This window comes from Haematobia irritans, chromosome 5 (genome assembly GCF_050003625.1).
Source record: "Haematobia irritans isolate KBUSLIRL chromosome 5, ASM5000362v1, whole genome shotgun sequence".
Classification (NCBI taxonomy): Eukaryota; Metazoa; Arthropoda; class Insecta; order Diptera; family Muscidae; genus Haematobia; species Haematobia irritans.
This window is the reverse complement of record NC_134401.1, coordinates 120,552,929-120,568,100: the sequence shown is the minus strand read 5'-3', so window position 1 is coordinate 120,568,100 and position 15,172 is coordinate 120,552,929. Positions and strand designations below refer to the sequence as shown.

The window sequence follows — 15,172 nt, the reverse complement described above, 5'->3', positions numbered from 1 at the left end:
TTTCGTGAGAGGAACTTTGAGAGAGTTTGCATGTTTATTCTTCTTATGGTGAAGGAGAATAAGTTTTTTCATAATATTGTTACATATTTCTGTTCATCATCATACACACAAAATGACTAAGCTAGACATTGATTTAAAATTCCTACTAACTAGCCACTTGATCATTAAAAGTCAAACTGTCAAAAATATTTACTACGAATCTAAAAACCAATGCAAAATACATATGTATGAGTCTTACCATTCACTAATATTGATTTATTTTGGCACGTTTTATTATTGCAAATTAAAAATAAAGCTTTTTCTCCTGAAAACTCAAGTAAAGCCATTGCTATTAAGCTAACATTTGCATTAACCATTGATAATTGACGAGATCTAATGTCTCCAGATGAGTGGATTATTTAAATGCTTATTTAAACGATGCGATATTTATTATCGATTTAATAGAAATTCGTGATTTGCATTTTACTTTGAAGTTGATTTCGTAGTTTATTTTTCTTGTATGGCAGTTGGGGGTTCATTTCTGTACTATGGTTAAGTTCAGTTATTTGAATAACATAAAAATGATGATTATTTGAGCATATTTGATTGAAATCGAAAGTGTCAAACGAAATATATATAATCATCATATGACAGTCATTGTCATTTGAATGGCGGCAGAGATATGGAGATATGTCTGCATATTTTGAAGTGACGTCAAGGGCTACTACGATTGTGTAATATTTTCAAATGGTATTTGTTTTGGTTTGACCATTGGAATTTTAGATTACTTTCACGATCATCACTACCACTACGAAATGTCATAATCGCAAAAAAGTAACAGTAGACATTTGTGTACAGAATAATAAATTAATTAAATTTATTGCCTTGAATTATATGCGTGGGAGATATTTTTGAGGAGTGCCGGTTATTTAATGGCTTATTATTATAAGTTTTTTTGTTTTTCAATTTTACGCACAAATTTTGTTGTAGTATTTTTTTTTATTAGACACAAATATGTCATATTTTTTGATTAGAAATGCCAATTTGATTTATTTAATTTTATGAAGTAATACTTTGAGAAATTCATAACAATAAGAGGATTAACAATCATACCTGCTAGAGTCACTACTTCAAATCCAATCCAAACGGTTAAAACATAAAGTAGTACCTAAAATAGAAAAGAAAATAATAAAAATAAAATAAAAATTTTGAATTTACTTTTCATGTTAGCTTAATATCAAATCAAGTCATTAACGTCCAAATGCATGGCTTTATTTATAATTAATTTGCTTTATTCGATCTTTATGGATATAGGAGATACGAACTTGGGGAATTGAGTCATTGAAAAGAAATCGCAATATACAAGTCTATACATGCTTGACTACCCAGCAAAAAAATTTGGAAGTTCTTCTAAAGGCACAACTTTAAAAGCGCTTCCAAAAATGTTCTACCAAACATGTTCTTTATTTTAACTGCACAGGAAGTTTATTTGAGTTAGTTTTTTATAACTCGCTTTTTCCATACTTTTAATGGGAAATTTATTATTTTTTGTTTCAAATAGGTTAAAAACAGATTAAGGATTAATAAATTGATACAAATTATTTAAATTTTGCCGAAATAAATGTTAAATCCATTCTAGAAAACTTGCGAGTTTTTGAAAATATTTGATGTCAAACGTTCCAGACAAGCATGAGAATGCATTAACAGGTTGGCTGATAAGTCCCCGGTCTAACAAAGAAAAACACATTTTTTTGTCAAAATTCGTTTTTATTATTCAACATAGTTCCCTTCAAGAGCGATATAACGTTTATAACGACCTTCCAATTTTTTGATACCATTTTGGTAGTACTCATTCGGTTTTGCCTCAAAATAGGCCTCAGTTTCGGCGATCACCTCTTCATTGTAGCCAAATTTTTTCCCTGCGAGCATCCTTTTGAAGTCTGAGAACAAGAAAAAGTCGCTGGGGGCCATATCTGGAGAATACGGTGGGTGACGAAGCAATTCGATGAATTTTTGCCATCGTTCTCAATGACTTGTGGCACGGTGCGTTGTCTTGATGGAACAACACTTTTTATATCCACCACCATAGAATGGTGACGGGGGTATAATAAGTTTGTCATTCCGTTTGTAACACATCGAAATATCGATTTCCGACTATATGAAGTATATATATTCTTGATTAGGGAGAAATTCTAAGACGATATAACGATGTCCGTCTGTCCGTCAGTCTGTCTGTCTGTTGTAATCACGCTACAGTCTTCAATAATGAAGCAATGAAGAAATTTTGCACAAACTCGTCTTTTGTCTGCAGGCAGGTCAAGTTCGAAGATGGGCTATATCGGTCCAGGTTTTGATATATTATCCATATAAACCGACCTCCCGATTTGGGGTCTTGGGTTTATAGAAATCGTAGTTTTTATCCAATTTGCCTGAAATTTGAAATCTAGAGGTATTTTATAACCATACAAAGGTGTGCCAAAAATGGTGAGTATCGGTCCATGTTTTGGTATAGCCCCCGTATAGACCTATCTCCAGATTTTACTTCTTGGGCTTATAGAAACCGCAGTTTTTATTCAATTTACCTGAAATTGGAAATCTAGAGGTATTGTAGGACCACAAATACGTGTGGCAAAAATTTGTGAGTATCGGTCCATGTTTTGGTATGCTCCCCATAAAAAACGACCTCCCGATTTGGGGTCTTGGGCTTTTAGAAACCGTACTTTTTATCAAATTTATCTGAAATTGGAAATCTAGAGGTATTTTAGGACCATAAAGAGCTGTGCTGAAAATGGTGAGTATCGGTCCCTATTTTGGTATAGCCCCCATATAGGCCGATTTTACTTCTTCGGCTTTTAGAATCCGAAGTTTTTATCCTATTTGCCTGAAATTGGAAATCTAAAGGTATTTTCATAAAGAGGTGTGCCGAAAACGGTGAGTATCGGTCCATATTTTAGTATAGCCCCCATAAGAACGGTCTCCCGATTTAACTCCTTGGGTTTCTAGAAACCGTAGTTTTTATCTGATTTGCCTGAAATTGTAAATATTCTGGTATTTTATGCTCACAAAAACGTGTATCGGATTAAGTTTTTATCGGTCCATTTGGTAATGTCTCCATATAGACCGACTTCACTTCTTGAGGGCGTAGAAGGCGCACTGATCATGAAAATTGCTTGAAACTCAATGTAAAATTTCCACATTTTACTTCTACAGATTTAAGATTTCAAATCAAGACGTTATTTTATAATTTTCTTGCACACTTACAAGAGATGTTAATGATTCCTCTAAAACTCAAACAAAAATGGTTCCTATAAATCCAGAATCTGATATAGTCCTCATAGGTGAAATCTTTAAATGTATCTTCGGGGAGTGTCCTCAAGTCCTCAAGCCCTCCTGAAACCCTAATATTTGGTTCATGGTGGTTGGTATTTAAGATTCGGCCCGGCCGAAATTACTGCTGTATATACTTTTTTTTTTGTTTTTGTTTTTTTTTTTTTTAATTTCGTCAATTTCTCCTAGCATCCCTCAAATGTACCCGACATACATTTTTTTCGGATTCAATCACGAAATTAATTTTTTTTAATTGGACATAAAAAAATACATGATTAAAAATTAATTGTTTTTATTAGCAACTTTCAATTAATTTTTTAATTGATTCAATTAAAAATTTAATTTATAATTGATAGCTTGAAATAAATTTTTAATTAAAAATATAAAAATTTTCCATCACTTTTTTAACTTAGTTTTCCTGGTTTGATTAAAAAGTTAATTGTTTCAACTAATCTTTTAATAAAAATTAAAAAAATTCAATCATTGACTTAATTAACTTAATTTTTCTATAGTGATTAAAAACTTTATTGTATCGCTTAATTTTTTAATTGAAAAAAATTTCAATTACATTCAAAAAAAAGTTTACTTGGATCCAAAGATTTTGCCCTTCCCTTAAGGATTTTGGTATTGATTCCGAGCCAAAGATGCTGCTTCTTTAAAATAAAGACATCTTTGACGGACCTCCCTGGCTTTAAATCTAGGATAAATAAAATTAAAATTAGATACAGATCTCATTCATCGAATTTTTATCCTCTTTTTGCAATATATTAATAAAGGTATTTATGTACAAACAAATTCCAATTTAAAACTCAAATTATGACAGGTTAAAACAGTTTTCTTAATGTTAAAAAACAACTTTAAACCAAAGATGCATATCCTTAAAATAAATCTTAGTCTATATTTGAAGCGATTTTATCTTAAATTTAAAAATGCAATATGTCAGTTGTGTTAAAGACGATGTCATTAAATTAAAAATGTTTTTCTTTATATTAAGGAAAATTTGCCTTACTGCAAAGAGACGGAAAATTTCAAAATTTGTGTTCTAAATTTAATTAAACAAATTTTTGAAGCAAGGATTATGAACTTTCATTTAATTAAAATGTCATTATTTTAAAGAATTTTGTCCTTAACTTTGGGTAAATTTCGCTTCCAAAAATTTAAGTTGCATAATCTTCCATATTAGGTTAATATTTTTCTCAGTGTACAATCATTTTTTTATACCCTCCACCATACGATAAGGGGGTATATTAACTTTGTCATTCCGTTTGTAACACATCGACATATTGCTCTAAGACCCCATAAAGTTGGGTCGTGGTGAAATTCTGAGTCGATCTAAGCATGTCCGTCCATCCATCCGTCTGTTGAAATCACGCTAACTTCCGAACGAAACAAGCTATCGACATGAAACTTGGCACAAGTTGTTGTTATTGATTTGGGTCGGATGGTATTGCAAATGGGCCATATCGGTCCACTTTAACGTATAGCCCCCATATAAACAGACCCCCAGATTTGTCTTGCGAAGCCTCTAAGAGAAGCATATTTCATCCGATTTGGCTGAAATTTGGTACGTGGTGTTAGTATATGATCTCTAACAACCACGCAAAAATTGGTCTATATCGGTCCATAATTATATATAGCCCCTATATAAACCGATCCTCACATTTGACCTCCGGAGCCTCTTGGAAGAACAAAATTCATCCGATTCGGTTAAAATTTGGTACGTGGTGTTAGTATATGGTCTCTAACAATCATGTAAAAATTGGTCCATATCGGTCCATAATTATATATATCCCCCATATAAACCTATCGCCAGATTTGGCTTGCGGAGCCTCTAAGAGAAACAAATTTCATCCGATCCGGCTGAAATTTGGTACATGGTGTTAGTAAATGGTCTCTAACAACCATGCAAAAATAGGTCCATATCGGTCCATAATTTTATATAGCCCCCATATAAACCGATCCCCAGATTTGGCTTGCGGAGCCTCTAAGAGAAACAAATTTCATCCTATTCCGGCTGAAATATGGTACTTGATGTTAGTAAATGGTCTCTAACAGCCATGCAAAAATGGGTCCATATCGGTCCATAATTTTATATTGCCCTCTTATAAACGGACCCCCAGATTTGGCTTGCGGAGCTTCTAAGAGAAGCATATTTCATCCGATCCGGCTGAAATTTGGTACATGGTGTTAGTATATGGTCTCTAACAATGATGCAAAAATTGGTCCATATGGGTCCATAATTTTATATAGCCCCCATATAAACCGATCCCCAGATTTGAACTCCGGAGCCTTTTGGAGGAGCAAAATTCATCCGGTCCGGCTGAAATTTGGTACATGGTGTTAGTATATGGTCTCTAACAACCATGCAGGAATTGGTCCATATCGGTCCATAATTATATAACCACCATATAAACCGATCCCTAGATTTGACCTCCGGTGCCTTTTGGAGAGGCAAAATTCATCCGATCTTGTTAAAATTTGGTACATGGTATATAACAACCATGCCAAAATTGGGCCATATCGGTCCAAAATATATAAATATATATAGCTCCCATATAAATCGATCCCCAGATTTGGTTTTGGAGACTCTTGGGGCAGCAAATTTCCATATTTAAATTCTGGCTCTCTAAGTACCACGCAAAAGTCCATATCGGTTCGTAGTTATTTGTATCACGTATGGACTAACTTACAATTTAGAAGACGATGTTAAGAAGTTTTAAGATAAATTACCATCGGTAAGTATTACCACAGCCCAAGTAATTCGATTGTGGATGACAGTCTGTCGTAGAAGTTTCTACGCAATCCATGGTGGGGGGTACATAAGATTCGGCCTGGCCCAACTTACGGCTGTATATACTTGTTAATTGGAAATATGTTGGTGATATGTTTTCATTGTGAATATGGCCCACATCAGTTTATGTTTTTTATTTATTTTGAAAAATTTTTAATTTAATATTATTAGCAATTTGCTTTATTTCTTTTTGCTTCGAGGTTCATTAATATTAATATTTAAAATTTCTGTCAAGCTTATAATACCTTTAATATATTATCTCACCTATTCCTTCATTACTGCCTCTGCTTATTGTCAAAATTATGCGAAAACTCGATAAGATATGGAGAAAAATATTACGAAGGAAATTAAGATAATCATGGAAATCTTGTTTTTTTATATTTTCTTTTAACATAGAAATCATATAAAACACAGAAAGAAACATGCTTTTCATATGTAAGACCCCAACTGATTTTCTGGCATTTCTTTTTCGCTTTGATGCTTTTGCCTTAATGGTTGAAAATTTTTTACATATTTTAGACTAGGCAGAAAAAAAATGCATCAAAGTGTGAAGTTGTTAAGCGATGTTAAATTATATTTTATACGAAATACAAGTCGTTTTTTTCTCAGATGGCTGGAAATCATCTGAAATCCAACGAACTTTCATTCATTTACATTAAACGCAGCTTGGGGTTTTTGATAGTCCCTCCCTCCCCTCGAGAAAAAGCGAAAGCGAAAGTTTCGTTTTTACGGCTCATATGACATTCAAAACCTGTAATGTTTGACAAACCAATGTTGCATTCATGTATGCTATCAACTCTGTAGTTTTATGTTTTATTGTCCGTCTGTCTGTCTAAGACATTAGCTAATAATTGTTGTGATCTAAAAAAGAACATAAATCTATTACCACATACTTGAATGTGGCGTCATATGCTATTAAAATTTGTGTGCAGCTTGTATGGAATACATAAAACGGAAGTTCATGTGGTGCTATACAAACTGCAAAACAAGACATAACACATGTATACAAAAAATTTCTTAAAGTAAAAAGAGCATATAATTTTTGACGGTTCAATGGCAGGGCACCATTTTAACTCCCTACACACAAAAAAAAATAATTTTTGTCTTCAATCACTAAATTATTTGATCATATTAATTTTTAATTGAAGTGTCTTCAATCGCAGAAATTATAGCATAAATTACCAAAGTCAATTAAAAAAAAATTAATCCAATTAAAAAATTAATTGTTACAACTAAATTTTGTGATTGATTTTTGTTTCAATTAAAAACATTGTTGAATCAATTAAATGTTTAATTGAATATATTTTAAAACTCAGTTAAAATTTTAATTGGAAAAATGTTAATAATATTTTTTGTCTGTGTATCCGGCGTTCTTAGTTGACAATCAAGCTGATCAGCTCTACATTTGGTATGGGAGTTTTTGGGTACATACACTTTTTTAGAAACACAACCTTAATTATCCAATTTAATTGACATTATGAGACAAGGTAGTGCCTCCATAAGACGAGTCTTTCGATATTTGAATGGGGAAGGAAGGACTTGTTTTAAGACAAAATCCGCTTTCTTATAAAATATTTTCCTTAATAGCAACTATACCCGAATTTAAAACAAGTGATAAATGTATCTACACTGAAAAACATATTTACGTGATATTAAAGATTACGAAACTTAAATTTTAGGATGTGAAATTTACAAAATATTAAGGACAAATTTCTTTAAAATAATGAAATTTTAATTAAAATAAAGTTTATAATCTTTGCTTCAAATATTGTTTTCATTAAATTTATGAAACAAATTTTGTAAATTTGCGTCCCTCCTTAAAAGTCTCATGTCTTTGAACTAAGGCAAATTTTCCTTAAAATAAAGAAACAAATTTTTGATTTAAACAAATTGTCCTTACATTAGCTGAAATATTGAAACTTTAGATTTAAGATGAAAACGCTTCAAATATAGGCTAAGACTTATTTTGAGGATTTAGCGTCTTTGGTTTAAATTTTTTTGGAATTAAGAAAACATTTTCCACTTTGAAGTATGCGTTATAATTTGGATTTTTGAACTGACATTTGTTTGTAACATAAAATTTTGGTGACAGAACCATAAAATTTTGGTAGACTATTTTTGGCCCGAATGGCAACCATGATTATGAACCGATATGAACCAATTTTTGTGTGGACCAATTTTTATATCCACCACCGTAGAATGGTGACGGGGGTATAATAGTTTGTCATTCCGTTTGTAACACATCGAAATATCGATTTCCGACTATATAAAGTATATATATTCTTGATCAGGGAGAAATTCTAAGACGATATAACGATGTCCGTCTGTCTGTCTGTCTGTCTGTTGTAATCACGCTACAGTCTTCAATAGTGAAGCAATCGTGCTGAAATTTTGCACAAACTCGTCTTTTGTCTGCAGGCAGGTCAAGTTAGAAGATGGGCTATATCGGTCAAGGTTTTGATATAGTCCCCATATAAACCGACCTCTCGATTTGGGGTCTTGGGCTTATAGAAATCGTAGTTTTTATCCAATTTGCCTGAAATTTTAAATCTAGAGGTATTTTATGACCACAAATACGTGTGCCAAAAATGGTGAGTATCGGTTCATATTTTGGTATAGCCCCCATATAGACCGATCTCCCGATTTTACTTCTTGGGCTTATAGAAACCGCAGTTTTTATTCAATTTACCTGAAATTGGAAATCTAGAGATATTGTAGGACCACAAATACGTGTGCCAAAAATTGTGAGTATCGGTCCATATTTTGGTATAGCCCCCATATAGACCGATCTCCCGATTTTACTACTTGGGCTTATAGAATTTACCTGAAATTGGATATCGATAGGTACTTTAGAACCGTAAAGAGGCGTGCCAAAAATGGTGAGCATCGGTCCATGTTTTGGTATGGTCCCCATATAAACCGACCTCCCGATTTGGGGTCTTGGGCTTATAGAAACCGTAGTTTTTATCCAATTTGCCTGAAATTGAAAATCTAGAGGTACATGAAGACCATCAAAAGGTGTGCCGAAAATGGTCCCTATCGTTCCATGGTTTGGTATAGCCTCCGTATAGACCCATCTACCGATTTTACATCTTGGGTTTATAGAATCCGTAGTTTATATACAATTTGCCTGAAATTGGAAATGTATAGGCATTTTAGGGCCATAAAGAGGTTTGCCACAAATGGTGAGTATCGGTCCATATTTTGATATAGCCCTCATATAGACCGATATCCCGATTTTACTTCTTAGGCTTCTAGAATCCGGAGTTTTTATCCAATTTGCCTGAAATTGGAAATCTAGAGGTATTTTCGGGCCATAAAGAGGTATATCGGTCCATATTTTAGTATAGCCCCCATAAGAACGATCTCCCGATTTAACTCATTGGGTTTCTAGAAACCGTAGTTTTTATTCGATTTGCTTGAAATTGCAAATATTCTGGTATTTTAGGCTCACAAAACCGTGTATCGGATTAAGTTTTTATCGGTCCTTTTGGTAATGCCTCCATATAGACCGACTTCACTTCTTGAGGGTATAGAAGGCGCACTGATCATGAAAATTGCTTGAAACTCAATGTAAAATTTCCAGATTTTACTTCTCGGATGAAAATCTACAGATTTAAGATTTCAAATCAAGACGTTATTTTATAATTTTCTTGCACACTTACAAGAGATGTTAATGATTCCTCTAAAACTCAAACAAAAATGGTTCTTATAAATCCAGAATCTGATATAGTCCTCATAGGTGAAATTTTTAAATTTATCTTCGGGAAGTGTCCTCAAGTCCTCAAGCCCTCCTGAAATTTCAAAGGAAACCCTAATATTTGGTTCATGGTGGTGGGTATTTAAGATTCGGCCCGGCCGAACTTACTGCTGTATATACTTGTTTTGTGTATTTTTGGAATGGTTGTTAGCGGCCATATACTAAAACCATGTTCCAAATTTCAACCGGATCGGATGCATTTTGCTCCTCGAAGAGGCTCCGGAGGTCAAATCTTGGGAACGGTTTATATGGGGGCTATATATAATTATGGACCGATATGGACCAATTTTTGTATGGTGGTTAGATACCATATTTTCCTTCTCCAAGAGGTTCCGGAGATCAAATCTGGGGATCGATTTATATGGGGGCTATATATAATTATGGACCGATGTGAACCAATTTTTGCATGGTTGTTAGAGACCATATACCAACACCATGTACCGAATTTCAGCCAGATCGGATGAAATATGCTTCTCTTAGAGGCTCCGCAAGCCAAATCTGGGGGTCCGTTTATATGGGGGCTACGTAAAAGTCAACCGATATGGCCCATGTGCAATTCTATCCGACCTACATCAATAACAACTATTTGTGCCAGGTTTCAAGTCAATAGCTTGTTTCGTTCGGAAGTTAGCGTGACGGACGGACATGCTTAGATCGACTCAGAATTTCACCACGACCCAGAATATATATACTTTATGGGGTCTTAGAGCAATATTTCGATGTGTTACAAACGGAATGACAAAGTTAATATACCCCCTATCCTATGGTGGTGGGTATAAAAAATCGAAAGGCACTTTTCTAAAATGGTTTTTCATTTTGTCTTAGGCTAAGTACGTATCAGACCAACATAATTTCTTAACTTGGTTGATAAAAGTAAATACTTCTATGTGTTAAAAAGTATATGATGAAATTAGTATTCATTTTTCCTATAATTTATATTCTGTGGAAATTACTTATAAAAAGTTGATCTTTTTCCTTCAAATTAAAAATTTCTTAGCAATTTGTATGCTTGTGTAAACAGCGTGAAGCACCTAACACCATAAGGAATACCTACTTGGCATGCGTAACGTCGTGATTAGCTCGATGGTGTGAATGTTATTTAATTCTTTTTTTTGGTATTTGGTACGTGGGGAAAAGTTGTGGTGGCGTTTCGATTTATGTACGTCTTCTATACCAGAGAACACCCAAATGTCTTAAGAGGTTTCATGTAAGAAATATGTAAATTTGATTTGATTATTTTTTGTGTGTGTTTTTATTTGCTACTAGTTAGAGATATATTTTATGGATTTTTATTTTTTTTGTTTGTTTGTTTGAATATTAAATTTCATTTTGCAAATTAGCTACTTGCTAATAAATTGTCAATATTGCATAAGGTTAATCAAATATCTCAACCAAGTCAAAAAGACAAAATCATGCAAAAAATAAAAAAATTGCAAAATTAAGAAAGTTTTATGTATCCGCTATTAAAGTGAAAAATAAAATAAAATTCCTAAGGCATTTAGCCACTCATTGTTGTTGTTCCGTGTTTCATTCCCTATTATATTTATTGTTTCATAATAAATTCATTAGTTTATAATGTTTACCATTGCATAATAATAATAGTTTTTAATAATTCTTTTGCCATTTAATAATTCTTTTGCCATTGCAATACATCATGCAACTTTGTTATTGTATGGTGATCGCAGTCATAGCGAACGCCATGCATTGGGCTAATCCCAAACAAAAGACTTAAGGCACAAACTTTTTTCTTTTTATTTGTACTCCATTAAATGGCCTTCTGACTCAGTCATCAGCGGCCCAAGTAAACCAACCACAATTATAATCTAAGTCATAACAAACCACCTGAAGAGTTGTTTGTTGCATTTTTTTCCATCTCATTGGATGACTATGGTACATGGAATAAATGAATGAGGAATGAATGGAATACTCATGCCTTGAGACAAATAGTTTTATTTGACGATAATTTTTTTTTTCAAAAATTATTTGCTACTTCAATAAAAGGTAATGACAGCTTGGTTAAGAGAGAAAAAAACAATGAAGTCATGCAAAAACAGAACTATTAAATTACTAATAAAATATTTTATATTCTACGTCAGTGTAGGGGGCCTGCAATTAGCGAAACTTTTATGGAAAAATATGCGAATAATTGGGACTAGACATAGATTGTTAATACCGTACATTTGTTTAGCCAATGTGGGTTAATTGTGAGAAATTCTATGAATTATATTAGGCAACTTGAGCTGAAAAATGTATTAAAATATTTTTCATGGTTCAAGTTTTGTTTAGTGGAAAAATATTTTGAGACTTGTCAACTGATTGCATAGAATGTGTCACATTCTAATTGACTTTAAAAACACATTACATTGGCAAGATTCTGTTTTTTAAAGTGTTTTATTATATTGTGGAGGTGTTATAAATTTGCCATCCCAGTTGAAACATTTGTAGTCTTGGGGGATATATGAATCTCTTTATATTTTTGTAGCCTTGAATACTTGAATACTTGTGCTTACAATAGTTGTTATTGTTTACATCTTAAATTTCTTGTCTAAGCCTAGAAGATAATCGGATAAGGACTCCATCTATCAGAGAACTTATTAGATTGTTCATCAATATAATTCATATTAGGCCTAGACTATAAATGAATCGGAGAATAATATCATGGATTTTTATGAAATTTTGCTCCTATAACTGATTGACCTAGAATCATACCCTCAGCCGATTTATACCTAGGCTTTCATGATAATAGTAAAAAGGATGAGAGAAACATTCATCCATGACCGCATTCCCCAGGCAGTTTTCACCGCGAAAAGGTGGTTCTGTAGGCTTAGGACCGCAGAACTGGCAACAGAGAGTACACTGAAAAAATATTGTCGTGAGGTCAAAGATTTCGTGTTTTTAAAATACGAATGCATATTTTGGTTAGCATAGTTTAATATGAAGTTTTTTCCTTGTCCAAAAGTCGATAAACTTTTCCATGAGGTCGTATTGTCCTTATAATTAAGTGATTTCACTTAAAAATGAGTATCATAACATAAAAGAAAAAATGTTTGACTTTAATAATTCAGAAAAATTCTTTAAATTTAACGAATTGTCCTTAAGTTTGTTTTTTTTTGCATCTGGACTACAAAGTAAAAAATCGTTCAAATATAGGGCATGTTTTTCAACACTTTATTTTAAAAAAGCTGAAAAAGCGAAAAATTTAAATTCGCTTCCTAGAAGCAAGTACACAAAACCCAATTTTAAAAGAGAATTGTGTCTTAAAAGTATCCTTACTTGTATTCTCCGCTTCTTTGGCTCGGAATCAATACCAAAATTTTTAATGTAAAGACAAAATCTTTGGAACCGGGAATGCTTTTTGTCAGTGTGGATGGGAGCAAATAGTTTGTAAGTCATATAAAACAACCATAAATAATGAGCTTACCCCGGTATGATCAATTTTGTACAAATAATGCAGAAATTTACCTGAAAATAAAAAAATACAAAATTCGAAGTTAAAATTTGTATTGAACATTCTTATATAAATATGAAATTTGCAATATACCAGTCGATTTTTTTTGAAATATTGGTCTTTATTGTAATAAAATTTCATTGTACCCATGCGACTTTGTTGGTCTTTTTGTGGAAACACGTTACATTGCAAACGAGATAATACACTGACAAAACAGTGAAAGCACAAGGAAGAAAAATTTTGGTTAATTTTAGAAAATTTATTTTTGGATTCTTTTAGATTAATTCTAAATTGGGCTTTTAAGGTCTCTAAATATGCAAATAAAAAGACTTTACTTCATATTTTTATCGTTGGTAATTTCAAACTTCTTCTGGCAACGATAGAAATAACAAAAAAAGGCGATAGAAATAACAAAAGAAAATTTAAATTATTTAAAAAAAATTAACTAAATAGTATTAAAAACGCTGACATCACGCCGATATCGCAAACATAGGTGAATATTTTTCCCAAAATTCAAGAAAACTTATTAGACATAATTAATTTTTTCACTTGTGAAAGAAAATTTTATAGTTTGAAGGAAAAACATTGGAGTTCAAGATTGCAAGAATGTCTTTAGTGCTATACGAAGTTCAAGATGGGTGCATTTGTAGTAAAATTTACAAATATAAGGAAATAATGAACTAGATTGTGAGAAGTACGAATTTAGTATGCTTCATTTGTGTATAATTATTTCCCCGTTTTTTAGTGTACTGAACTAACGTACGCAAAAAATTATTAGAATAAGGGAAACTTTCTCAAAACATAATTCATTAACTAAAATAAAGTTAAATTGGCTTTAGTGAAATGGAGGGTTCACTTTTTTTTTAAGTGTATATTGGGTTATTTACAAAAAGTAATTTTTATCTCAGTGGGACATAGGTCAATGCAATCATGGCTTTTGGAAATATTTTCTGGTTTGCAACCTATCTAGATATTTTAATCTTTAACAGGTTGGCTGATAAGTACCCGGTCTGACACATAGATGGTTAAATGCATATTATTTTTATATAGTACGAACCTTCAAATGATTCGTGTCAAAATTTTACGTCTGTAAGTCAATTAATTTGTGAGATAGAGCGTCTTTTGTGAAGCAACTTTTGTTATTGTGAAAAAAATGGAAAAAAGGAATTTCGTGTTTTGATAAAATACTGTTTTCTGAAGGGAAAAAATACGGTGGAAGCCAAAACTTGGCTTGATAATGAGTTTCCGGACTCTGCCCCAGAGAAATCAACAATAATTGATTGGTATGCAAAATTCAAGCGTGGTGAAATGAGCACGGAGGACGGTGAACGCAGTGGACGCCCGAAAGAGGTGGTTACAGACGAAAACATGAAAAAAATCCACAAAATGATTTTGAATGACCGTAAAATGAAGTTGATCGAGATAGCAGAGGCCTTAAAGCTATCAAAGGAACGTGTTGGTCATATCATTCATCAATATTTGGATATGCGGAAGCTCTGTGCAAAATGGGTACCGCGCGAGCTCACATTTGACCAAAAACAACGTGTTGATGATTCTGAGCGGTGTTTGCAGCTGTTAACTCGTAATACACCCGAGTTTTTCCGTAGATATGTGACAATGGATGAAACATGGATCCATCACTACTCTCATGAGTTCAATCGACAGTCGGCCGAGTGGACAGCGACCGGTGAACCGTCTCCGAAGCGTGGAAAGACTCAAAAGTCCCTTCTGTTTTTTGGGATGCGCATGGAATAATTTTTATCGATTATCTTGAGAAGGGAAAAACCATCAACAGTGACTATTATATGGTGTTATTGGAGCGTTTGCATGTCGAAATCGCGGGAAAATGGCCCTATATGAAGAAGAA

General features: G+C 32.9%; 1 protein-coding gene across 3 annotated transcripts in view; it reads right to left on the bottom strand.

The window, feature by feature from the left end:
* The window catches only part of LOC142237433 (uncharacterized), a 94,247-nt gene that overhangs the window by 46,174 nt on the left and 32,901 nt on the right, over positions 1-15,172 (bottom strand). For 2 of the 3 annotated variants that reach the window (XM_075308742.1, XM_075308744.1), the window contains one exon: positions 1,093-1,147. The exons of the other annotated variant lie outside the window; for it this stretch is intronic. The gene's annotated coding sequence lies outside the window, so the exon portion shown is untranslated. The remainder of the gene's footprint in view (positions 1-1,092; positions 1,148-15,172) is intronic. 3 annotated transcript variants of the gene reach the window in all.